Raw genomic sequence first — 26,368 nt, 5'->3', positions numbered from 1 at the left:
TTGCCTGCCTGCTTGCTCGCCTGCCTGCCCGCCAGTCCCGGGTAGGGGCCCTGCTCTTTGGTCTCCTGTCAACGGCCCGACAACGACCGCAGCCGCGGGGGGCGCCAGCCGCCCAGCCTCCTTAGCTTAGGCCCCTACCACCGGCAGCAGCTGTGCCGAGCGAGCTGCAAGAGAAAGCGGACCGTCGGCACCTGCGGGCAGAGGCAAGGGGCAGCGCTCCCTCTTCCATAATCTTCAAGTCTGTCTTGTCCCCCTTCTTGAAGATGAGCATCACTACACCAATCTTCATGGTATATCCCAATTCACCATGATCCAGGACCTCATTGAGGACTTGCTCGAGGATGGATTCCAGCTGCCCCCAAAAGGTCCTGTAAAATTCTGTCGGTAGGCCGTCAATCCCGGGAACAGTGCCCTTCTTCAATCTGAATACTGCTGCCTTAAGCTCTGCTCCGGACACTGCCCCCTCCAGGGCGGCGGTGTTACCTACCACCTTCTCCACACCAGACAAAAGTCTGTTCTTCTCCGGCTTCTCCGAGAACAATGATGCGTAGAATCCTGTGGCACGCTCCAGCATCCCGGCTGTGTCTGTGACTACAGTGCCATCCTCCCTCCTAATTCTGACAAAAAGGTTCTTCTCCTGTTGGCACTTAACGGAGCTGAAAAACTGAGGTGAGCAGCGCTCTGCCCCCTCCCTCCAGATACCCCTCAGTCAAAAAAGGAAGCCTTTGGCCCACTGTAGCCACTTGTCTCTGAGCAGGTCCCGAATCTGACGCGCTCTTACCTCGTCAAAGGTACCCCCCCGGTTAAACCTTGTGTGCAGCGCTTCCAGCTCCCTCTGGAGCCTCGCACACTGGTGCTCCTCCAAGCTGCGCCGGATCTTACAGTATTTCTTCGATGTCACGACAAACGCACGCTTGCAGGATTCCCACCAGTGCACGGCCGACCTGAAAAATTTCCTTCTCCTTCCATAATCTTCAAGCACTGCTTTAATCTGCCTCTGGTATTTCGCCTCCTGAAGGACTTCCGAGCCAGTTTCCAATAACTGGCACGATGCCGAGGTTCATCAACACCAAAGGCAGCCACTAACACAAGGGGATCTGTAAACCAGGTGGGGATCACCTGCCTGCTCAGAGTTGTCCCTTTCATGGTGGTAAAGATGTAGTCCAAGCGCCGCAGAAGGCCTCTCCCGTTACTCCAGGTGTGGTGTGCGACATGGAAAACCATCCGTCAGTTTAAAATCCGCAATCAGGGTCTGGAGCAGGTGCACCCCTTCACCCTGTGTGTCCCCCAAATCGATATTAAAGTCACCTCCGATGATCAGCTCCCTGTTGGTGTACATCAAGGGCTCCAAATCCCGTAGGAAGGAGCCTTGCAGACGCCTGTCTGCTGGTGCGTAGATGCCAATAAATCTGTTTAATCCCTCTACGTACTCCATCCACCACCAGCAGGCACCCTGGAATCACAGGGCTGACCACCTGGGCGATAAAATCTGGGTTCTAGTGGGTTTCCTTCCGTATCCTCTCCGCTACTGAGCTCCGAAGAGCTCATGATCGCCACCTGGCCTGGAGTACTTCCATCCCCAGGGGATTTGAAGGATTCGTAGGCCTCCATCATACTCATCGGACTCAACTCCATAGCCACCTGGGCTGATGTTCCTGGTTGATAAAATGTCATAGGGCTGCCCTCCACTGACTGGTCTTGAAGCACAGACAAAGGTGGTCTGTCCCCCTGTCCAGGGGGCAGAGATGTTCCCGATCCCTCCACCTCCAGTTCGTCATCGCCTTTACCCAGTCCTGTATGTTCAGTAACCTCTGTAGCCTCCACCATCTCCTCGTCTGGCTCTTTATCCGGCTCTCTGTCCGACTCCTCGTTGAACAACTCCATAGACTCCTTACCTGGCTCCTTGTCCAGCTCCTTACTCGACTCTTCGCCGGACTCCACGCCAGACCCCTTCACTTCCGGTATTTTCTTCCTCCGATGTTTCCCCGCCTTCGGCTTCTTCTTCCCCGCCATTGAACCCTGTTCTCCTTCTCCTACCCTCTGCCGTTTCTGGAGCGTCTTCCGTGGAAGAGGCGTCATGCTTCCCTCCTCTGTTCCGTCCTTCCGTGCCAAAACCAGCGGCAGTCCTTTCCCTGCACCCAGCAGCCCTGGCTGCCCATCTCTCACGACACTAGCATAACTCCGTGTTTGACCGTCCCCCGCTCCTACCGCCCTTCCTGTAGAGTCAAGCTCCTGACCAGCCTCCCTGACCTGCGCCAAGACCTTCTCATACCTTTTCCCACGGGTGGCTCCCTCTCCAGACCATGCGTGGCGTTGCGGCCCCTCCTCTTCTCCACTGTCTTCTTCCGGTTCCTCACCTGCTAGTTTCTTACAACCATAAAAAAGCCTTGTAAAACTCTGGTTTCCTGCGGACACAGGCCCGATATAGATGGCCTACCATCCCACACAGAGAGCACTCCTTTACGGGGCACTGCCGGGTGGGGTGATCCCGAGACCGACATCTTGTGCACTCTTGAGTTTTACATTCATGTGCTTCATGCCCATTCTGACGACACTTGCGACAAAAAGCCGGTTGGTCCCGATAATACAGATACCCCCTACCTGTACCAATTTGAAAGGTCCCCAGAGGATGCACAAATCCATCTTCATACCGTGGTGACTCTAAGATATCGGTGCTTCCCAACCCAAACATTCTTGGTGTCCCTGATCTTCACGGGCTCTCCTATCACCGTGACATATTGTGCCAAAAAGGTGCTTACATCCCTGTCCAGGACGAAGGGATCAAACATATGCACAACAGTCACCCGACGATTATCCCTCTCCAATCCGGTACATTCATAATTCGCCAATTTTTCCTTATTTGAAGGTACAACACATTCCTCAGTCGCTCTTCTGTGTGAAATCCACAGCCATACCCTTGTTGCAGTTCTCATATAACAGATTCAAACGCTCCTGCAGTAATCTTCCTTCCTGTTTTTCCTGCACCTGCCTCTCCATACAATATTCCCTTGTGACTCTCTGGATCTGTCGTTTAACCAAATCCCACCACCTTAAAGAGGAAGACTGCTCACCTCTTTCTGCCCATAACCTCTCCAGTTCCATTTTATTAAATTCCTGTAAGCCGCATCTTCTAATATCTCAATGTTTAGCTTCCAACATCCCTTACCAAAATTGGAGCCTAAACTAAATACTAAATTACAGAACGGCTCAAAGGTCGAGGTACGACATCTGTCTTATTTGCACTGTACTTCAACACGATGCGGGACGGATGAAAAGCTAATACGCCCAACGTGGGGCTCGAACCCACGACCCTGAGATTAAGAGTCTCATGCTCTACCGACTGAGCTAGCCGGGCGCTCCAATAACTGGAGCCTAAACCAGTTATTTCAAGCCCTGCATTCCCTTTTGTAGCTCTAGCAACACAATGCACCAACCCATACTGCCCTAACATTCTGTGCACGTACCTTACATCAGGGCTATCCTTATCCGCAAGATCGAGATTAAAATCCCCACCTATAATCACCTTCCTGTTGGTAAGACAAAAAGGAACCAAGTTCTCATAAAAGGTAGTTCTTTGAGAAGCTACAGCCGGAGTATACACGCCTAGAAACCGGAAACTACACTCACCTAAATTCACATCAACACTCATTAGCCTACCAGCCACGCCCACCTCACATCCTTCCACCACCAAATTATAAATCCCAAATAAGACCTCGACCCCTGATGAGTGGACCCCGTCCACACTCCATCTAGAAGGACCTTTGTCCCATTCATTTGCAAATATTGTTAAATTACAATATCCAAAAACTCAAACCCTCAACTACCCAAACTTAACAATACATCAACAAAACCATTACACAGCTAAATCAACCGTTTCTTCTCCCAGTTTCACCTTTTTAACATAACCCCGCCCCTTATTCAAACTTAAACCCGCCCCCATCACTGCTTCTTTCCACATACACATCAAACCAACAAACAAAACCCTATAAACCTAACTATACAATAACATCATTATTCTGTCACAAATTCCCACTTTCAGCAAAACAATTACACAAACACATTAGAAAAAAACCACACCCTCTCTCGTCCCCTCTTCTTCTTTTTCTCCACTTTTCTAGCTTAAAAATAAACTATACTTATTTACCTCAATAATACCCCTTACCCATTCTTTCACACCACTAACTTAACATAAACAAACCTTTCCACCTCTCCCTTGCAGCAGCAAAACCCCACCTCAACACATCCCACTTGATCCGTCTTGTTATATCACTCCTAATCTTCCACACAATATCTCTTACTGTACTATTCACCCCATGTTTCACCAAGTCATTCCTAGCTTGCCACACAAATGATTTAACTAAACTCACTACCAACCAAAACAAAAACCTCTCATTCCATTTCTTCGTCTTGGACACACCTTTAAGCACAGTTTTACATGATAATGTCTCCACCGTGAGTACCGATGAAAAGACATTCGTACAATCCTTCCATACTCTCTGGGCAAAGTCACATTGCCAGAAAACATGTTCTATTGTCTCCTCCTTATCACATAGCGGCTGCGGGCACAGATTCTGGCGCGACAGACCATGCCTATACAACATGGCTCTAACCTTCAACCTCCCCCATACACACAACCAGTTTAAATCTCATAGATGGTTATCTAGCCCCACCGGTTGGATTCTTGTCCATACTTCCTTCGTAATTCCAACCACAGCAGGAGCATTCTCTGTCTTTTCCAATTTGTACATCTGCCTGTGGCTTAACGTAATTAGCCCTCCTCTGACCGCTTGATGGGAACGTAACCAACATTCTGCGTGTCTGTAATGCCAAGGCGGACGTTCTGCTTTGGGGGTAGTGGTCCACACCACCAAATGTTTCATCGCAGCAGCGAACCACAAGTGAACAAAAAAACTGCACATGTGTAATGGGTTCTCATATAACACAGAGCATATACTAGAAACAACCACACAATCCAGTTTTAAAGGAATATCAGGGACTTCCCTTCCCCCTTCTTCAATCAGCCGGTACATGTCTTTTCTCCTGATATACTCATACTTTTGACCCCATATAAAGGAAAATACAGTTCTGGTCGTCTCTTTCCTCATGCGAGCTGGCATGGGACATACTACCGCAAGGTGGAAAAGTAATGGCATCACGTCAACTTTGATCACTAAGGTCTTCCCCAAAAGGGTTAAAGATCTCTTCTGCCACAGTCCTAACTTCTGCTTGACCTTCACCAAGCGCTCCTCCCAGTTCAACCTTGCTGTATTCTCCCCGTGGAACTGGATCCTGAGGACCTTCACCGGACCTGCTGTAGCTGTCAGCCCACCCACCGCATCTGATCTGTTCTTCCAAGTCCCAAAGTATTTAATCATGCTCTTACTTTGGTTCAACATTGACCCCATTCCTGCAGCAAAGTCATATACTATCTCCAGCACCTTGCGTAAACTCTTGTCGGTGCTAAGGAACAATGTAATATCCTCGGCGTACGCCGCTATCTTGGCCTGTAGTCCCTTGCTCCCAGGAACCACCACTCCACTGATGTCCGGGTCCCTTCGTATCCTCTCCAGAAATGGTTCGATATACAACACATATAGTAACGGAGACAACGGGCACCCCTGACGTACCCCACATTTAATCGGTATGCCTCCGCCTAATATTCCGTTGACACAAACTCTTGTTTCTACCTTCGCATACAAGATTTGTATCCAGGAGATTAATTTTTCCTTTAACCCCATCTTTTTCAAAATAATCCACAATGCATCATGGTTAACCCTATCGAATGCCTTATTTTGATCGAGGCTTACTAACATCAAGGGCAAACTTCTGTCTTCTACCCATGCCAGAATGTCCCGTATCAGCTGAAGATTCCATCTTATCTTTCTACCGGAAACACCACAAGTCTGGTCCTGATCCACCAAGTGCATCATGATCTTACGCAGCCTCTGCCCAAGCAGCCTTGCCAAGATTTTGTAATCGGAACACAAAAGCTGCAAGGGCCTCCAGTTATCCAGGTTAGTGTTATCGCCTTTCTTCTTATAAATCAAAGTTAAAATGCTCGTTCTATAAAAATCAGTAGGCAATCCGTCCACACCAGGGACTGTGCCTCTATGAAGACCAAGCATCGCCTCTTTTATTTCTGCCGCAGTTAAAGGACCGTCCAGCTCGGCTTCACAATTGTTCTTCTCACTCACGCAGTCTAACAACTTATACCGCACACTTACATCCACTCCTTTCGCTGAGAATAGCTCCTTGTAATATTCAGTTGCACAGTCCAACATTCCCGTCTCATCTTCCACCAACTCACTGCCCTTACTCATAAAACCTTCCATTATACAGGACTCTTGCTGAATTCTTACTGAGCTAAAGAACTGCGGGGAGCACTGCTCATCACCCTCTAATTGGATGCCCCTCACTCTAAATAAGTACTCCTTTGCCCACTGAAGCCATTTAATTCTCAGCGTAGATCTTACTCGGACCACAGCTTTCCAGTCAAGGACGCCACCTCTGTTAGCCACCTCATACAATCTCTCTAATTCTCTCTGCCGTTTAGTCATTTCTTCCCTTTCCCTCTGTCTTCTCTCTGAACAGTACATAATAGAGACACGGGTGATGATCCGTTTACAGACCTCTCACCATTCAATCACAGAGTTGAATTCCTTCCGCCTCTTGTTAAGATGGCCTAACAAGGACATAATCCTCTTCTGATGCTCCACCTCCTCCAATACCAACCGGTTCAGTTTCCAGTAACTAGCTTGCAGTCCTGTCTTATCTGATTTGAAGGTAACAGTTAGCATTAGATGATCGAAAAACCAAATGGGTAACACTTTCCTGTCTATTGTACTCATCCTCAAAGTGTGAAAAATATAGTCCAATCGCCTTCGCGCCCCTCTACTGTTTTCCCACGTGTAATGCTTGATATTTTTTAAAACCATTGTGCAACCTAAAACTGCTAACGATATTCCGCAGTGCTTCCACCCCACCACCTTGAGTGTAATCCTAATCAATATTAAAGTCTCCACCAATCAACACTTCTGTTAGTATACAAAACTGCTTCCAAGTCCTTCAAGAAGGACGTATGTAGGTGCCTGTCTGCTGGAACATAGACTCCAATAATCCTCAGTCTAGATTTCTTCCATACACCACTAAGAGTCTACCTGGAACCACTGTCTTCACCTCCTGGGCTACAAACTCCTTGGCCCCGCACAAAATACTGATCCCGGAAGAATGCACGCCTCCAGCGCTCCACCAAGAGTTTCCTTTCTGCCATTCTTTACTAAACTGTACAGCCTCCTCCGGTCCTTCTAGATGCAGTATACACAGGTCAATACGGCGCCAGGTCAAATCTTCAAACACCGCTCGTCTTTTTCCTTTATTCTTTAGACCTCTTACATTAGCAGTGGCTACTGTAAGCGTCATGTTGGATCATTAGAGCTTTCACTCTCCATTTCATCATTAGAGCCAGGGGTCACAGAGCTGACAGTCTCAAACTCACTACGGGGACTGCCGTCCTCCGACGACTCCTGACCCAGTAATTGCTCCTTACCGATTGGATCCAGCTCCATTATGCCGAACTGTCTATACGACCCTACCAGACAGGTGACAGAGGAACTCCCCTCGCCAGCCTCAGGACTCAACACCGAGAGGCGTGAACAGAGGTTGAGAGCCATCTCCCGCTGCCCTGGAGGTAAGGATCCTTCCATATCTTCCCCCTCCTCTACCCCTTCTTCCACCAAACTCATTCCTGTTTCACCTGGTCTATCTCGTCCCTCTTCTACATTTTCTTCTTCGTCCCGGGTCACTGGTGTTCCATCTCTAGCCTTGAGTTTCTTCCCCTCAGCTATAGACTTCTCTTCAGTAACTGACCTATGCCTCTTGGGAAGAGACTTCCCTCTGTCTTTGTTGGAATTTCCTTTACCACACGTCTCCTCCATCGGAACTTCCTGGTTCATCTCACGGGGCCCTTCCTCTACCATCTCTTCACGCTCTACCCATTCTTCTGGCAGTACACCCCTCGATTCCATTCCCTTCACCTCTTCCTCCTCCCACACTCTTCTCTTGCCTTTCTTTTTCCTCCCTGTTCTCCTTCCCTTACCTTCTTCTGTGGTGCGTTGTTCCCGGTCCTCCTCTGATCCCGCCTCCTCGTCTTCCTCGCCCTCATCCTCTGCCTCAACAGCCTCTGCAAAACCTGAGCTGCCACGAATTCTGGATTCAGCCATCGACAAATCTTATATAGATGGTCTTCCTCCCCACACACAGAACAGTACTTGGCTCTACAGTACTTCCTTGCATGGTCCTTGCTGCTGCACCTTGTACATTCTTTATCTCCACAATCCTTCTCTAAATGACCAAACCCGTAACAGGAGCGACAAAAAGAGGTTGATCCCTGTAATAGAGGTAACCTCTACTTGCTCCTAAAGCAAAGTAAGCCGGAGGGTGCACATAACCTCCTTCAACTTTTTATCTTCTCTTAACTGTACATAGTAGTGTCTTTTCCCAGTCCAGAATCCTTTCCTGTCAATGATGCTCTTGGGAGCCTCAACCACATCCACATGTCTACTCAGGAAAGCTGTCAATTCCCGATCTTCTACAAAGGGGTCATACATATGCACCACTATCCACCTAAGATTATCTTTTACGAATCCCTCACACTCAAAAAGCCTCATCCATTCACCGTTCCGCTCTGATTCACACCACTTGGAGATTTTCCGATGCAGGTTGTCATCATTAAAGGTAACATCCATGTATTTTTCAACACTATTGCCCTGCAGACGTTTAGTGTCGCTAGCAGCAATTCCCAAAGACTTAAACAAAATTTTCTCAATGAACTCATCTCTCTCAAACATTTCTGAATCCTCTGTCCATCTAAAACGAATAGTCCATTTAATGCTCGGGCCTCTCCTCTGCCTTCCAGCAGGGACCCGAGCCTCCCCCATCCTGAAGACGGCTGAGGCCCGCCGCCTTCGCAAGTCCTTCTCCACCAATGCTCGGTACCTCTACAATGATCCGGATCCTCCTCGTCACGAAGTTGTCCCCAGCACTGCAGTAAGTCCACTCGCCTTCGCCGCTCCTTTTCTCCGCTGTCGTCGCTCCTTCCACCTACTCTCCTCCGTCGCTCCTCTCGACCCCCAGCAAAAGTCCTTTGACTGCGGTCAAGCCACGTATCTCAGGATCTTGGCCAAAAGGCCGAGAAGCGATGCCCCTAAAGGCGCGGACCGACGCGTGGGCGTTCTGCTGGCGCACAGTGGTGCAGGCCGACTCCTCTGGAGCCCGGGACCTGCGCAGCTGCTGGCCTCCCTGCAGCCAGAGGCCTGCTGCCGGACTGTGCTCCCCCTCTCTCTTGCCTGCCTGCCTTCCTGCCTTCCTGCCAGTCCCGGGCGGGGGCCCTGCTCTTTGATCTTCTGTCAACGGCCCAACAATGATCGCAGCCGCGGGGGGCGCCTGCCGCCTGGCCTCCTTAGCTTAGGCCCATCCCACCGGCAGCAGCTGTGCCCAACCAGCTAAAAGTGAAAGCGGACCGCCAGCACCTGCAGGCAGTGGCAAGGGGCAGCTCTCTGTCTCTCGGGAGTAGCGCAATTCTTTAGACAATCCATCAATCCCTGGCACTTTCCCACTTTTCATACCTTTAAGGGCTACCTCCATCTCTGATAAAGAGACTAGACCGGACAAGTCTCCAGCCTCTGGCACCTTGGGAAGACCACTACAGAAGGCTGAAGGTGCCGACCTCGTCTCACGCTTCTGAAACAGCAGAGTATAAAAAGACTCAACCGTGTCAATTAAACCTTTGGGTGATCTCACCAGCTTTCCATCGGCCGCATATAACTCGGAGATTGCCCTCTTTTTCTGCTGCTGCTTCACCTGGCTAAAGAAGTAAGCAGAACATGTCTCCGTCTCTTCTGTATACCTATCTTGGAGGCGGATCAGGTACTTCCTTGCTTCTTCAATGTAAAAATCTTTCAGCCTGGCTCTTGCCTGAGCCGCACCCTCTACATCAAATCCTTCCCCTTGTTAAACTGAACATAATACTCTTCTAAATTACACTGCAGTCTGCGGTGCTCTCTCTTCCTCAGACTGCTTTTATGTTTACAATAAGCTATGGTGAAGGTCTTGATCTTTACCTTGAGGTCATCCCACCATGCTCTCAGACTTGGATAGAGTGGTTTCAGATCAAACAAACTTTGGATCAGGGCTCTTACTGCAGAGCAAAACTTAGCATCTCCCAGTATGGACACGTTTAGTTTCCAATACCCAGGCCCGAAGGAAGGGTTACCATCATTTACCTTTACCCAAAGCATGTCATGATCAGTAAGGAAAGAGGGGACAATACCTGCATCTACCACGGCTAGAGAGCTCTCCAAAAACACATAATCCAGCTGTCTCGCACACCCTCGGCTATTCCTCCATGTTGCCCCAGAAACCCTGGGAAAAAGGGATCTGAAGCCATCTGCCAAACAAAAGTGCTTCACCAAATCCCACAAGGCGGTGGTGCCGAAATCAGTGTCAGTGTCCAAGTCAACATTACAATCACCACAAAGAAAAACAAAACAGTTAGTAATACACAAAGGTTCGAGAGAGGCAAAGAAATCTTTCCTCTCTAATCTCTGCGAGGGAGCATAAATACATATGAACCTATATTTCTTGTCATACCTATCAGCATCTAGCACCAACACCCTCCCCGGAACCCCAACAAAATTATTCACCACACAAAGGCTATTGTCATTAAGTAAGATACCCACCCCTGCCGAATGCGCACTCCCAATTCCCCATACTGACTGACCACAATGCCAGTCATTGGAAAAAATTTTTAGAGTCCACACTGTCCCGCACATGAGCTTCCTGTAGGAAAAAAACAGAACACCGAAGGCTGCGTAAAGATTGAAAGATTGCCAATCTCTTAACGCGGTTTCTCAAGCCCCTGACATTCACCGAGCAGACGGTGAGTCATGTGTACATGTTAGTGTTGTCAACACCCGGGGATCCTGCAAAAGGCACCTCATTCTGCAGCTTGTCCATTAAGAAGTCCGAGCCGTAATAGTCAGGACTCTGCAACGGTGAGGGAGTCTGGCAGCAGTCCTGGAGACATCACCGGGCCTCCACTGCACTCTGACCACTGGTAGCTGGTGCCAGGAGGAGTGTCAACATCAGACCCATCAGGCCCTCCCTGCTCAGTTTCCATCTCGAGAGCGGTGCCAGCTCTCTTAGATTCATCATCATCCGTCAAAAGATTGTCTCCTGCTCCTGACTCTTCTTGCTGCCCTCTTCCTTTTCTCCTCCTTCTCCTTTTCCTTTTTCTTTCTCTTTCTAGACTCCAGGTGCTCGCCCCCACTGCCCTCAGCAGGAGCTTGGTCTGCAGCAGGGTCTGTGGGAACCGGCCTCTTACCTTGCACTTGGCCCCGAGGTCCATCAGCCACAGGCCCGGAGGCAACCGGGAGATCCTCTCCCATGCCTCCAGATGGCGTTGGACTGACGTCCTCAGATCCTCCAGGCTCCTGCAGTGAAGTCCCTTCATCTGCCGTGCTGGTCGTCTCTTTGACAGAGTCCTCCACGGCCTCAGAAGATTCTTCCACCTCCCCGTCGACAATTATGTTCGCATAGTTGGTCTTCGTTGCCTGGACTCTGTCAAAGGTCCGGGTGTAACAGTTCTTCCACACGTGGCCCTCTTCGCCACAAAAAGTGCACATAACCCCTTTTTTGCAGTCTCTCTTTAGATGCCCAAGTTCATTGCAATTACGGCATCTTACCTGCGAACATGTCTGCCGTGTGGCCAGTCTCTTGACACCTTCTGCTGGGCTGGCCCGCATAAAAGAGCCCCGATCAGACCCAAGGGCAAAAGATGCAGGAGGGTGCTTGAAGCCATCCAAGGAGGTGGGATCAGGCCGAAGAATCACAGCGAACTGCCTTCGACCTGTCCACACTCCCAACCTGTCCACAACCCTGGTGCAGTCAGAAACAACGTCCACATAGCGGCTCAGAAATATCATCATTCCTCACAAAAGGGATATAAACGTGCACCGTGATCACCTGACATGCTTTAGCCCAGATACCTTCAATGTCATAATGTATGAGGGGAACAACTTTCTCCCTCTCTCTGCAACGCCGCAAAACATAAAAATAAAAGGATTCCTCTGCAAAAGTAACATCCACCGATTTAGAAGCAGTATATCCTTGAACACAAAGTAAGTCCTTAAATGAAAGATCAAGTCCCTTGCACAACACTGACTCGATGAAAGAAATCCTATCGGGGAAACTCCAAATTCAAATCCTCCCTCAACGTACACCTAATCGTATCTGACAGCCCGGTCAAATTGGCCGACTGAGTAGACCTCCAAAAATAGTCCATCCTGACGCCGAAAAAAATAAGGAAAACACTCCCGAAGGAGGCTCCTCACCGCCCGACGTCTGGTCTTCCTTCTCGGCAGCCCTGGCTTTACCACCCAGGCTTCACCTGCAGCGATTCCACCAGTGGCTGTTTCTTTGTCTTCGGTCCGCCCTCCTCTTCTTGGTCGTCGTCTTCGTCACTAGCCCGACCCCCTGAACTAAGATCTCGGAACTGCACTCATGCCACTTGAACCTTGATCTTTTTATTTTTTATAATAAAAATCCAACCACAAAAACTACCAAAAACAACCCCTGACCAACCACGAGCCATAACCAACCCTTCAACACACGCAAACCTCACCTACATCACTAACCCATCAACACCATAACATGGAGCCTTTCCAATGTTCTCTTGCGGCAGCAAAACCCCATCTTTCCACATCCCACCTAACCCTTCTCACTATATCTGACTTAACCTTAGAAAAAATACTCATAGCCGTACCCTCCACCCCGTGCCTAATCAAGTCGGTTTGGGCTTCCCACACATAAAATTTTACCGAACTCACCACAAGCCAGATGAGGAACTCATTATCCCATCCCCTCACTTTTGGCATACCTTCCATTAAGAAATGTAACGAAAGGTCCACATCTAGTCCTATGTGCCCAACTGTACTTTTAATCTTGTTCCATACCCTCTGAACAAATCAGCATTCCCAAAAAACATGGTGAACCGTCTCTTCCTGGGTACATTCCATTCTTGGGCACTGATTTTGTTTTGCTAACCCTCTAGTATACATTACAGACAACCTTTCCCATACACACAACCAGTTTAAATCTTTCAACCTATTATCAAGCAACCTAGGTTGGACCTGTAGCCAGACTTCATTAGGAACACCCAAAATAGCTGCTCGTTCCACGCTCATCACTTTCTTGTACAAAGCCCTGTGATTTAACGACATTATACCCTTTCACACATCCGGATGTGACCTAAGCCACTGCTCTGGGGACTACTGGACAATATGACGCAGAGACTTGAAACAAAAATACAATCCAATTTAACTGGGACATCAGGAACATCTCTACCTCCCTCAGCGATTGGTCTACACATGTCTGTCCTTGCAATCCTCTCGTATCCTGTTCCCCAGATGAACCGAAACACCATCCTTGTCACTTCTCTTCGCCTCCTCATGGGAAGTGGAAAAACCGTTGCCAAGTACAGCAATAGGGGCAAAACATCAGCTTTCAAAACTAGAACCTTCCCAGGTGTAGGTAAGCGTACGATGCTGCCACAGACCAATCTTCCGATTGACTTTCGACAACCCTTCCTCCCAGTTTAGTCCCGCCGAATTCTGGGTGTGAAAAAGAATTCCCAGGACCTACACTGGTCCAGACACCACAGACAGTCTGCCTGTCGATCTTACCCTGGTCTTCCATTCACCGAAAAATTTCACCGTACTTTTGGATTTATTTAATGAGGCTCCAGTCCCCTCCGAAAATTCTCCCACAATGTCCAGAGCTCTTTCCAGGCTTTCCTCCAAGTTAAGAAATAACGAAACATCATCGGCATAGGCAGCTACTTTAGCCTCTTTTCCACCGCTACCAGGGACCATTATCCCTTTCACCGCTGGGTCTTCTCTTGGTCTAAAAGCAGTTCCAGGTAGATTATGTACAACAATGGAGACAGAGGGCAGCCCTGTCGTACTCCACACTGTATTGGAACGCCCACACTCAATGACCCGTTCACACACACCCGGGTTTCGATATTCCTATATAATGTACGGATCCACTCCACAAAAACCTTACCAAGGCCCTTCAGTTCTAGAAGTCGCCACAAGACACCGTGGTGCACCCGGTCAAAGGCCTTATTTTGGTCTAGGCTGACCAGCATCAGTGGTAGCCTCCGGTCCTCCACCCAGGAAATAACATCCTGAATCAAATGCTGATTCCAACTAATACTTCGACCTGCCACCCAACACGTCTGGTCAGCTTTTATCAATAATGGCATCACTTCCTTCAACCGCCTACCCAGCACCCTGGCCAAGATCTTATAATCAGTGCACAGGAGCTGGATAGGCCGCCAATTACTAAGATCCTTTTTTGAATATCAATGTTGTGACACCAATCTTCATAGTGGGTCCAAGTTCTCCCCGGTCCAAAACCTCCATGAAAACCTGCAACAGGATTGGCTCCAACTCATCCCAAAACGTTTTGAAAAATTCAGTAGGCAACCCATCAATAGCAGGGACTGTACGTTTCCTCAAGCCAAAAACTGCAGATCTCAGTTCTGCCGCCGACACATTCCTCTCCAAATCAACGTGACTAATAGACACTATGTGAACACTCGACAACAACCTTTCTTGTATACTGGTGTTCAGTTTTTTTTTTAAATTCTGTGGCGCCCTCAATCATCTTTGCGGGATCCTTTACAACCACTCGCTCTTCCTAATCCCAGAGAAGAGGCACTTCTCTTGTTGACACCTAACAGAGCTAAAAAACTGGGCCGTACAGCGCTCATCATGCTCCAACCAAGTACCTCTCAATCTGAACAAATAATCCTTTGCCCAGTGTAACCATTTATCTTTCAGTTGAGCTTTAATTTGAGCCACTCTGATCTCATCAAAGGGACCTCCTTGATTGAAAATGGTGTACAAGTCCTCGAGCTCTTTCTGCAACCTTGCACATTCTTTAAAATCTGTCTCTTAATCCTGCAATAATTCTTAGAAACCACCGCAATTGTGCGCTTAAAGGATTCCCACCAACTAACAGCCGAAGTAAAATACTTCCTCCTCTTCACATACAGATGCAGCCATTCAAAATGGGTGAGGTATTTCACGGCATACCGCGACACGCCCACCGGGGTATCACGCGGTATCACGTGTGTCACGTGACTAGCTATCCGGCGTCGCCTTGTAAAACCGCCAGGGGGAGCTTAACCTCTCATGTACAGCATTCGAGCCTTTAATTTTGAACTGTGTATTACAGCATGTTAATCATCAGTCATTCAAATGTTGGTATATTTTATGAAAGCAAGATTGCTCAGTTGGACAAAAGTACACAACCTACCTTTATCAGAAATATTTATGCATCAAAGCCTTTACTGAAGATATTACTAATAGTATTAATAATGGATGACTTTGGACAAGCTGTATACTCAAAGTATAATTTCTTTAGCACATTTGTACAAGCACTTGGAATCTGTCCAAGCCATACTTTGTCAGGCATTTTGTTTTACTTCAACGGGGCATAAAAACTTCCTTGTTTTTAACAGGGCGTTTCATAATTTCTAGCTACGAGAATGATTTAAAATGCGACACCTATCATTCAACTAGAGCTTAAAATATCACAAGGAAAAATACACACCGGTATTCCATTTCTCCCTAAACATTGTAAGCTTCGAAGTCTTTAACTAACGTGATACCGGATACGTCAACAAGCATACTTTTAGAATTTGATTAAAAGGGAATATAATATGGAATCGCGTATCTCAAGAATTTAATAACGGTATGATTATATCCGTGTACTGCGGCAGAACTGTGTAGGGCTGTTTTGCCTACCTGATCATGCGAGCCGTCTTGTAGCCTACTGGTCTAGGTGCGTGACTACCAACTGGCAGGTTGTGTGTTCGAATCCAGCTGGTGCTGGACTTTTCATTTTTATTTATTTATTTTTTAATCGCGTAACATAAACATATTACCGTATGCAAACTGTACTGTATACAGTATGTATATGTATATTTAATGTCTTAACTGTGCCCGTTTAATTGAATTAAAAAAAAATATTTAACACGAACATTAAGCTGTTTACATCTTCCGCCTGAGAACAGTCACCCGTTGCTACCCAACGCAGAATGGTGATTGGCTGACACCATCTGACACCCCTCTGATTGGAGAAAAAAGACGTGCTGGTGTGCTATACATACTGTACCAGGAAGAGGATTTCTTTCTATTCAAAACGTGTATTTTAAAAGTTTAAGAAGTAAAAACCTTACAGCGTACACAGATTTCTAAACTGATCAGGATCGTTATCTTTGTCTTATGCATAATAATGTTCACCGCTCTGTCCAGCAAATTAATAATAAACTTTATTTTATATAGCGTTTTAAACGAATAAGTAATAAGATTGCTCATAAACCTAATCACTTGCTTTTTCTTTTTATTTAGGCTCAGATTTCAACTATAGATCGTATTATTAATAACCATAATAACAACCAACCAACAAAAACAACCATATAAACATAATGGTGGTGCTGGACCTTCCAGTTTTATTTATTTATTTTTTAATCGCGTAACATAAACATATTACCGTATGCAAACTGTACTGTATACAATATGTATATGTATATTTAATGTCTTAACTGTGCCCGTTTAAGTATTGAATATTCATATTTAATTTTACCACTGAAGGGAAATCTTAACATAAACATACAGTATATGGCTGGTCTCGGTACTTTAAAGAAAAAAATACACACCAGTATTCCATTTCTCCCTAAACATTGTAAGCTTCGAATGAAACCACTAAATAAAGACATAAATATAGAAATCTTAAGATTTGTTTTATTTAATGTTGGTAGCAGGATGAACTGTCAGAGTGTATATTTTGTCGCAAAGTTGCTACAAGATGTTAAAAGTGAAAAAGGTATTTAGAAATGAGTTATTTCAAGATGAAAAAGAAAACATACACGAAACATGGTTTCATTACGACCAGAATCGGTCTTGAGATATTTTTAACTTGATTTACAGTATTTGAGAGGTATGTCTTAACACCGATACTACAGAGCTTAAGTACTGCTCACGTATATGTTTCTAGGTTTATATTATGCATTTCATACGGTCAAATTACTTTTGAGCAACTAATAAGAAGCGCTAAACGGTATGCGTTTTAGTTTCGTTTTGTGCTGGAACACGTGGATTGATTAGAGATATCAAGTACATACAAGTCATTTTTTAAATGTTGTAGTTCGTCTTGAAAAAATGTTACAAGTACATCATCTATCAACAATTACACAGGTTCTGTTTCCATATTGCAGATTTTGGTTAGGTACAGTATTATCAAATCCAGTGGCGCTGTGTGTTACTTTACTGAGTCCCAATCTGTGATTGAAACCTGTAAAACCGGTTTAATTCGTCACAGCCAGCACTCTTCAGGTGTGAGGGTCTTCTGCTCAGAATGAAACGCTAAAATGTTTGTGTATATTCTAATGGTAGTAGGGGCAGGGTGTGTGGGAACAGGTTTGTTCTTCACACCTGAAACATTTTCTCTGAAAGGATTTTCTTCGAAGTTTAACCGATCTTGTTACAGCATGTTACAGTTTACTATTATTAACCATATTAATTTTAAGTGCTTAATGTAAAATCTTGTAAAAATATATTTTCATTGTTCAAATATACATTAAGTCTGACTATCATATAATAAGTTAAATACAAAACTAAAGAAAAAATAGGGTTAAATATAATTCAAAATATTTTGCTAACAATGTTAACTGTTTATGAATAATAAAATGTATTAACTAAGGAGTAGGATGGCACAGTTGTTAGTATGTTTTTTGTTTTGTTTCTTTTTCATAAATACAACAGTAGTGCCTGATGTCTCAGTGGCTTTCAAAATTAAATTATGCATGCAAACCTGTGAACTAGAAAGATAACTAAGATTTTAATACTAATTAAATGACCGCGGGCACTTCCCACCCCCTCTACATTCTCAGAGTAGAACAGACTAACCTTCTAATGAAAGACGGTCCACCCCCCACGGACAGGAAAAGTGCCCACAGGCACTTAAACTTAATATGGTCAGTAACGGTAAACAGTAACATGGTAAGAAGGAGCACGTACAAACGTTTTCGAAATAACCACATGTAAGACTCTGATCCTATCACGTTAGTTAAAGACTTCGAAGCTTACAATGTTTAGGGAGAAAGTGGAATACTGGTGTGTATTTTTTCTTTAAACTACCAATACCAGCCATATACAGTCTGTAACGTAGGGATTTCTATATGTCTTTATTTAGTGTTTACATTAGTGACAAAGGCTAAACTTTTAGCTTCAGTAACGTGTACATATCTCCCCTTTTTATAAAACGACTTGGTTGAAAACTGTTCCAGAGCCACTGTTGTTTCATCAGTGAAAAGTACATCATGAAATGCCTCTCCCTGTTCAATCCACTGGAAAAAAGAAAAGGAGCATAAAGCTTCTGATGGTCATAAACGATATTCATTTAGGAGCAGCATCAGAGGTATGTTTTTAACTGCACTGCATTGGAGAGAATACCATAGTGTGTTTTTTTTTTTACTCCCTGGCGGAAACTGGCTTCCAGAAGAATCAGTATGGCTCAGAGATTAAATAAAACTTCACAGACATTAACGAAGAGCATAACGCGTGTACTGTATACACTGCAAGTACAACCCAACTCTCTGCAGGAGTGCTGGCTGTGACGAATTGAACCGGTTTCACGGGTATTTTCAAAGTAGGAGGCGAGATTTCCAGCGAAAGACACCCCCCCCCCTCAAAAACCCAGTAAATACAGTACTTACTAGTTAAAGGCTAGGCTCCCGACTACGGCGAAAGGAACCCTTCTTTCATTAGAAGACAATGAACATATTTTAGCCCTGAATGAATTAATAGCAAACATGGTTTACATAAAAGACATTTTTCCAAGAAAGTTTAGCCTTTGTCACTAATGAAACCACTAAATAAAGACATATAATCTTAAGATTTTTAAAATACATGACTTTGCTAAAATTTATTTGAAAATAAAAACAATTACAACCGCCAGGGGAGGGATGTTGGTTTTGCATAAGGGGCGGGGCTATGGAAAGTAGGTATGTTTGGGAATGTGTAGTTACATGTTCTGGCTGTTTGTGAATTATCGTTGTTGAGTATGGAGTGTTGAGGTATTGATTTTGTGTAATGCTTTATGTTGAAAATTGAGGTGGATTTTATTTATGATAAACAGGATAAACTGGGATGGGAGGAAGGTTTGGTTTTGCATAAGGGGCGGGATTATGATAATTGGAGGACTTTGCGAGTGTAAAATGGTTTGATTATTTGATTTTGTATTGTGGTTGTTATCTATGTTTTTGGTTGCTATTATGTTTATATGGTTGTTTTTGTTGGTTGGTTGTTATTATGGTTATTAATAATACGATCTATAGTTGAAATCTGAGCCTAAATAAAAAGAAAAAGCAAGTGATTAGGTTTATGAGCAATCTAATTACTTATTCGTTTAAAAAGCTATATAAAATAAAGTTTATTATTAATTTGCTGGACAGAGCGGTGAACATTATTATGCATAAGACAAAGATAACGATCCTGATCAGTTTAGAAATCTGTGTACGCTGTAAGGTTTTTACTTCTTAAACTTTTAAAATACACGTTTTGAATAGAAAGAAATCCTCTTCCTGGTATAGCACACCAGCACGTCTTTTTTCTCCAATCAGAGGGGTGTCAGATGGTGTCAGCCAATCACCATTCTGCGTTGGGTAGCAACGGGTGACTGTTCTCAGGCGGAAGATGTAAACAGCTTAATGTTCGTGTTAAATATTTTTTTTTTAATTCAATTAAACGGGCACAGTTAAGACATTAAATATACATATACATACTGTATACAGTACAGTTTGCATACGGTAATATGTTTATGTTACGCGATTAAAAAATAAATAAATAAAAATGAAAAGTCCAGCACCAGCTGGATTCAAACACACAACCTGCCAGTTGGTAGTCACGCACCTAGACCAGTAGGCTACAAGACAGCTCACATGATCAGGTAGGCGAAACAGCCCTACATAGCTCTGCCGCAGTACACGGATATAATCATACCGTTATTAAATTCTTTAGATACGCGATTCCATATTATATTCCCTTTTAATCAAATTCTAAAAGTATGCTTGTTGACTCCGGTATCACGTTAGTTAAAGACTTCGAAGCTTACAATGTTTAGGGAGAAATGGAATACTGGTGTGTATTTTTTTCTTTAAAGTACCAAGACCAGCTATATACTGTATGTTTACGTTCCAAAATTAATATCGTTTATGGCCTTCACACACGTTACAGTATGCTCCTATTCTTTTTATGCTCAGCTACTAAGATTTCCCTTCAGTGGTAAAATTCAATATCTACAACGGGCACAGTAAAGACGTTTACAGTAAGTCTTTCTACGACAGACCAACGGACCACGAGTGCCCCTGTCTGTCAACCAATCACGCACCGCGGTATCGCGTGTCATCTTACCTGCGGTACGTGTCTGTACCGCTCACTTTGAATGGCTGCATCTGTAGTCCATCAGCACTCCTTTTATCTGCCGTATATATTCTCTTTCGCACAATACCTTCCTGTTCAGCTTCCAATAACTAACTGAAAAACGAGGTTCTTCGTTGCTCAAAACGACAGATAGCAACTGATGGTCCGAAAACCATGTAGGAGTCGCATCCCTGCAGAGAACTGCCACCTTTAAAGAGGTGAAAACATAGTCCAGCCATCTAAAAAGTCCCCTTCCATTACTCCACGTATAATGGTTTAGCTGGCGAAACCTGTCCAACAATTTAAAATTCGAAACCATTGCCTTAAGAATGTGCACCCCTTCACCCTGCGTGTCACCCAAGTCTATATTAAAATCACCACCAATGATCAAATCTCTATTTGTAAATAAGAGAGGTTCTAAATCTCTTAAAAAGGAGCCCTGCTGTCGTCTGTCTGCTGGTGCGTAAACTCCGATTATCCTTAGCTTAACACCCCTACGCACCCCATCTATTATCAATCTTCCCGGCACAACAGAATTGGTAGTTTGAAAAACAAAATCATAACCACTACATAAAATCCCCACCCCTGAAGAGTTAACACCTCCAACACTCCACCAAGAATGTCCGAAGGACCATTCTCTCTTAAAAGTTCCCACATCGGTGGAATCCTTCAAATGAACTTCCTGCAAAAAACATATATTAAACCGTCGTCGTGCCAGCTCCTTAAAAACGGCTATTCTTTTGTTCCGCTTCCGTAGACCCCTCACATTGACTGTAGCAATGGAAAAGGTCACGGAGGGCTATCACTTCCCATGTTCTCCTCCGAACTAGATACAGATGGGCTTATATGTCCTAAAATACTGTCTAGAACTCTATCCCCATAATATCCCTGGCCTTCGTCTAGTCCCAATGGACCCTGATCATTGTCTTCCATCCGTTCAGGTGTTTCTATGACGCACGATGCTACGGGACTGTCCGCCTCCGACACAGTCGGTATTACTGAGAAATGTACTCCTACTGATCTCTCCTTTTGCCCAGGTGGTAATGTGCCTTCAGAATCTTCTGCCTCCTGGTCGTCTGCACCCGAATCGGTGTTGACGGACTCCTCCATGACTTCTACAGCCGATACTCCACCCTGCTGATCATCCACTTCCGTCTTTTTCTTCTTCTCTATTGAACCTTTCCTTTCATCGCCTGCTCGTAATCATTTTGACTTCCACACCTTTTGAAAACCATCACTTCCCTGCACCTCCATCGTCTCTGATCTTGAAAACGACCCTTCCCCGGTCTCATCTGATCTTCCTCCCACCCGTTCTGCTCAGGAACCGCTCCGTTCTTCCTGAGCACTTGTTGTCTTGAAAACCGCCTCTATGTCATCATGGCCTTCCTCTTCTACGTGCGGCTCTTGTACCTCCTTCCCAATACCTTCCGTCTCTTTTGCCACAGGGGTCTCCCTATCCTCCTTCGCTGTCTCCACATCACTGCCTTCCCCATCACTGTGTAGTGTGCTCTCTGAAGGCACCAGTTCTGTAGGGTTTGGGCATTTACTGGGACAATTATTAATTGTAGCAGTAAATCACAAAATGATTATTTTGATGGCTTTAGAATCCAACCATGTGATATAGCTCAAACGACGCACACACACAGGTATTAATACACGAGGATACATTTATTAATACATAGAATATGCATATAAACCTAACAGATCTTATTGAGAGGGTTATCAGAATACAAAAGGTATATATTCAGTCAGTTACAAAGAGTTACATATATCAAGAGGACATACGTTCAGTATATCATTCATTTAGACCGTTTCGTAAATGAACTTGGTTATAACTTCTACATTAGATACTCAAAACAAGTACATAACTCTTAGGAATTAAATTGATATCAACTGGTTGGGATAACAATTGAATTCTTGAGCAGTAATGCAGTGAAGTTGAATACTCATCCAATCTCTGGGGATTCAGATCTCCTGCGGACTCAAAGAAACAGTTGCAGGCTATTGCTGTCCAATCCGCACTCTCTGGCTCGGTGCCAGGCTGTGCTGTGCGGCTTGCGACGGTGTGCTGCTGATGCTCACTGACCGGCTAGTTAGTGTTGGCTTTAACTAGCACAGTTTGTGCACAGGAGAAAAGATGACTGTGGGTCCCAGCAAGTCAGGAAGAAGACCGGTTCGTTCCTGATGAAGAGCTAGTTCTGAATAGTGATTCAGCTTTCCACAGTTCTGACCTGTTCACGAGGCCTGCTGCTGGTGCTAACCTCGGGTGGATCCTCTGGTTACTCTCTGGCAACCTCCGCTCTAGACTCTAGAACAAAGGAAAGTTCTGGCACTGGGACACACTGGCCGTGCCGTGGTTTACCGGGCTGAGTCTCAGGATGGTCAGGAGGCGCGCTGCGAGAATGTCCTGCCCTTGGGAGCCTTCTGCTCCTGGGCCATCCTGCCCTGGAATTCTCCTTTGAATTCCCTTTAGAAAAGTCCACAGAATAGTCGAATCCTCTCAGGCTCTCTGTGTTGCCTGTTTTTACCTGGAGGAACTTTAGCTCATTGATTGGCTGAAAGTTCCATGGGCATCAGAGTCCCACGTGGGTTACTCGGCCCTACCAGTCCCTGATTGGTTGATCAAGGTGAGATATGAGTCACTTACTCCTGACACTTAGGAATGCAGTCCAGATGTCCATCTGGCACTCCCTAGACAGATAGGCGCCAATGGATGACCATTGATCATGATAGCCAGGCTTAGCTAAGTGCATCCCCCTTTGGGAGCTGTCCCTTATCAAAGGAAACCTTAAATCAGCCTGCATGAATAGTTTCTCTTTGGCTGCACCACAGAGATGAACAGAGATGGGGCCTCATTTGGGAAAGCTCAGAACACTTAATTCTTTCTTATTAATAAGCTTCGCCGCTACAACTGTCTTCCCCAGCCAGTCTAATCCCCCCTTGGAGCGCTCGATTATAGTATTCGTCCTTCCGATTACATTGTCTGTAGAAATGCCCCTCAACTCCACACAAAGAACACTCCTTAATGGTACAATCCTGGGTAGTATGGTTTCTACTACGACATTTCAAACACTCGGTCTCTGAGTACCCTGCCTCCGTATGACCAAAACCACGAGACTTCCGGCAAAAGTCAGGTTGATCCCGATAAAAAAAGATAACCCCTTCCTGACCCTATCGCAAAGGTTGCTGGAGGATGTTGAAACCCGTCTGCAGATCTTAAATCTATATGTAGACGTATTCTATATTGTCTCTTCCCAGCCCAATACCCACGACGATCAATCAACTTCCGGGGTCCCTCGCATACATCCGCATAGCGCCTCAAGAAAGTAGTTACATCAGCATCCGAAATAAATGGGTCATACATATGTAAAATTACTCTCCGTTCATCATGTTCCACTAATCCAGTACATTCATAATCCGCCATCCATTCCTCCTTCTCCGCAGCACGACATCTATCCATAACCATCTTATGAAGGTTTTCATTCCTCAACGAAACATCAAAATATCCTTGTGCTCTATTACCCTGTACACATTGAACATCCACCGGGCTAATCTTCAAAGTTTGCGCGGGCGTTCCGCTGGCGTACAGTGGCGCAGGCCGACTCCTCTGGAACCCGGGACCGGGACCGGCGCAGCTGCCAGCCTCCCTGCAGCCAGAGGCCTGCCGCCGGACTCTGCTCCCCCTCTCTCTTGCCTGCCTGCCTGCCTGCCTGCCTGCCTGCCTGCCTGCCTGCCAGTCCCGGGCGGGGGCCCTGCTCTTTGGTCTTCTGTCAACGGCCCGACAACGACCGCAGCCGCGGGGGATGCAAGCCGCCCAGCCTCCTTAGCTTAGGCCCCTCCCTCCGGCAGCAGCTGTGCCCAACTAGCTGCAAGCGAAAGCGGGACCGCCAGCACCTGCAAGAGGCAAGGGGCAGCTCTCTCTCTCTCTCTCGGGAGGGGCGGGGACACACGCACGCACGCACACACGCTTGCCTGCCTGCCTGCCGGGAAAAAAAAGAAAGAAAAGGTGGATATACTAAGTTTTTTGGAGGGAAAATGCTGTCGAAAGGGGCCGGACGCACACGCACACGCACACGCACGCACACACACACACCACTCCTGCCTCCCTGGAAAAAGGATGAAAAAGTTTTTTGGAGGGAAAACGCACGGGAGCTGAAAAGGGGGCCGGCCTGCTTGTCGAGAGATTCGAGACGCGGGAAAGTGCACAGAGGGAGCACGGGAACCGAGAGGGCGAGAGAGAGACAGAACACAGAGACACACAGATGGACGAGGGACGAGGGACGAGACCCGAGAAGAAGGAGCTCCAGTCCACCTCGCTTCCTTGCTTACTCTCTAGCTACGTCTGTCTTTTCACCGCTGAGAGAAGGTGGTGCACCGCTCCCGGAGGCGCTGCAATACCGGGCCGATGCGTGGAGAGGACAGAGCAAGCTCCTGATCCAGCTCCCTGTTCCAAAAATCCATTTAATATGTGGTCCCCCGATGGGGGACGTATCAGATATTAAACTGATAAGAACAGATTTTTTTTAAATCAAAATTTATTTCACACACAGCAAATCAACACATCAGCAGTACAGCACTATACAGAAACAAAGATTCACCTATCAGAATTCAAAAAGGCTTTTCCATTTCTCTCTTGCAGCGAAATAGCCGTACTTCTGTACATCCCTCAAAACCCTCCCTCGCACCAACCCCTTTACCCTCCCTACTGCCCGCCCCACCGACCACTCGACATTCCGTCTAACTGTGTCTTCACGTGAGTCCCAAACCACCTGTTTAACTAAGCTGACGAGCAGCCAACCCAAAAATCCCGTTGTCGATGAAACGTTGGTACACACAAAGCCCCATCGTACGACATCAAATGACAAAACAAAAAAAGGACATAAATGTAACAATACATTTTGACATTCCCCCCATATTCCCCGAGCAAAATCACATTCCCAAAAAGTGTGTCTCACTGTTTCCTCTGCAGAACACCCCTCCCTTGGACAAGTTCTAATCTTAGACAGCTTATGTCTATACAGCACCTGCCTTACTTGCAACCTGTCAATCCTGTGGACAATCCTTCAATTCAAATCTATCAGTCCGTGGTCTAAACCCTTAGGTTGAACACGGGCCCACACCTCCTGCTGTATACCTAATACTGTTGGATTGACTTTTCGAGTTTCCATCACTAATGTGTACAGCTGCCTATGACTCTGACAGACATCCTTGTCCCCAAAGGAAAACACTTTCCTCAATTCTTGTGCTCTCCTATAATGAGTAGGAGCAGACACTGCGTGCGGCCTCACATTCGTCCACCTTCACACACTCTTCAAACCACAGACACACAAAACTCTGGCACCGTCCCCCAGCACCTCCACCACCTCCACCAAGAACCCTACACAACCCTGAAAAAAAAACACACAGTCTAATTTGAGGGGCAAGTTGGGGACCCCCCTCCCACCTTCACTAACCTCCATATACATGATGTCCCTCTTGACATATTCATATTTCCCTCCCCACATGAACTCGAAAACCATCCGTGTCAACAGTCTCCTAAATGTCTTTGGCATTGGATATACATAAGCCAAGTACATCAAAGCTGGCAATATGTCAGCTTTCAGAACAATCACTTTCCCCAAAAAAGACAACTGCTGTGACTTCCATAACCCGAACTTAACCCTCACTCGCGCAAATACCAAATTCCAAATAATCATCTCGTTCCCTTTTTTGTGAAAAACTACCCCTAAAATCTTTACCCCGTTCTCAGCTTCCTGTAACCCGCCAGGCACCGACCACACTGTACTCCACCCACCACACCCCATCGCCACCGACTTCTG

General features: G+C 45.9%; 1 non-coding gene and 1 pseudogene across 1 annotated transcript; both read right to left on the bottom strand.

Moving 5' to 3' along the window:
• Positions 1-3,282: 3,282 nt before the first annotated feature.
• trnak-cuu (transfer RNA lysine (anticodon CUU)) lies at positions 3,283-3,355 on the bottom strand. Its single transcript has one exon. It is a non-coding gene; the product is annotated as a tRNA-Lys (tRNA).
• A 21,558-nt stretch (positions 3,356-24,913) lies between these two features.
• LOC148647668 (U2 spliceosomal RNA) lies at positions 24,914-25,088 on the bottom strand (annotated as a pseudogene).
• Between the last annotated feature and the right edge of the window lie 1,280 nt (positions 25,089-26,368).

The sequence above is a fragment of the Lepisosteus platostomus genome, chromosome 15 (genome assembly GCF_059453375.1).
Source record: "Lepisosteus platostomus isolate fLepPlt1 chromosome 15, fLepPlt1.hap1, whole genome shotgun sequence".
Taxonomy (NCBI): domain Eukaryota; kingdom Metazoa; phylum Chordata; class Actinopteri; order Semionotiformes; family Lepisosteidae; genus Lepisosteus; species Lepisosteus platostomus.
The sequence above is the reverse complement of the archived record's forward strand: the minus strand, read 5'-3'. Positions and strand labels throughout refer to the sequence as shown.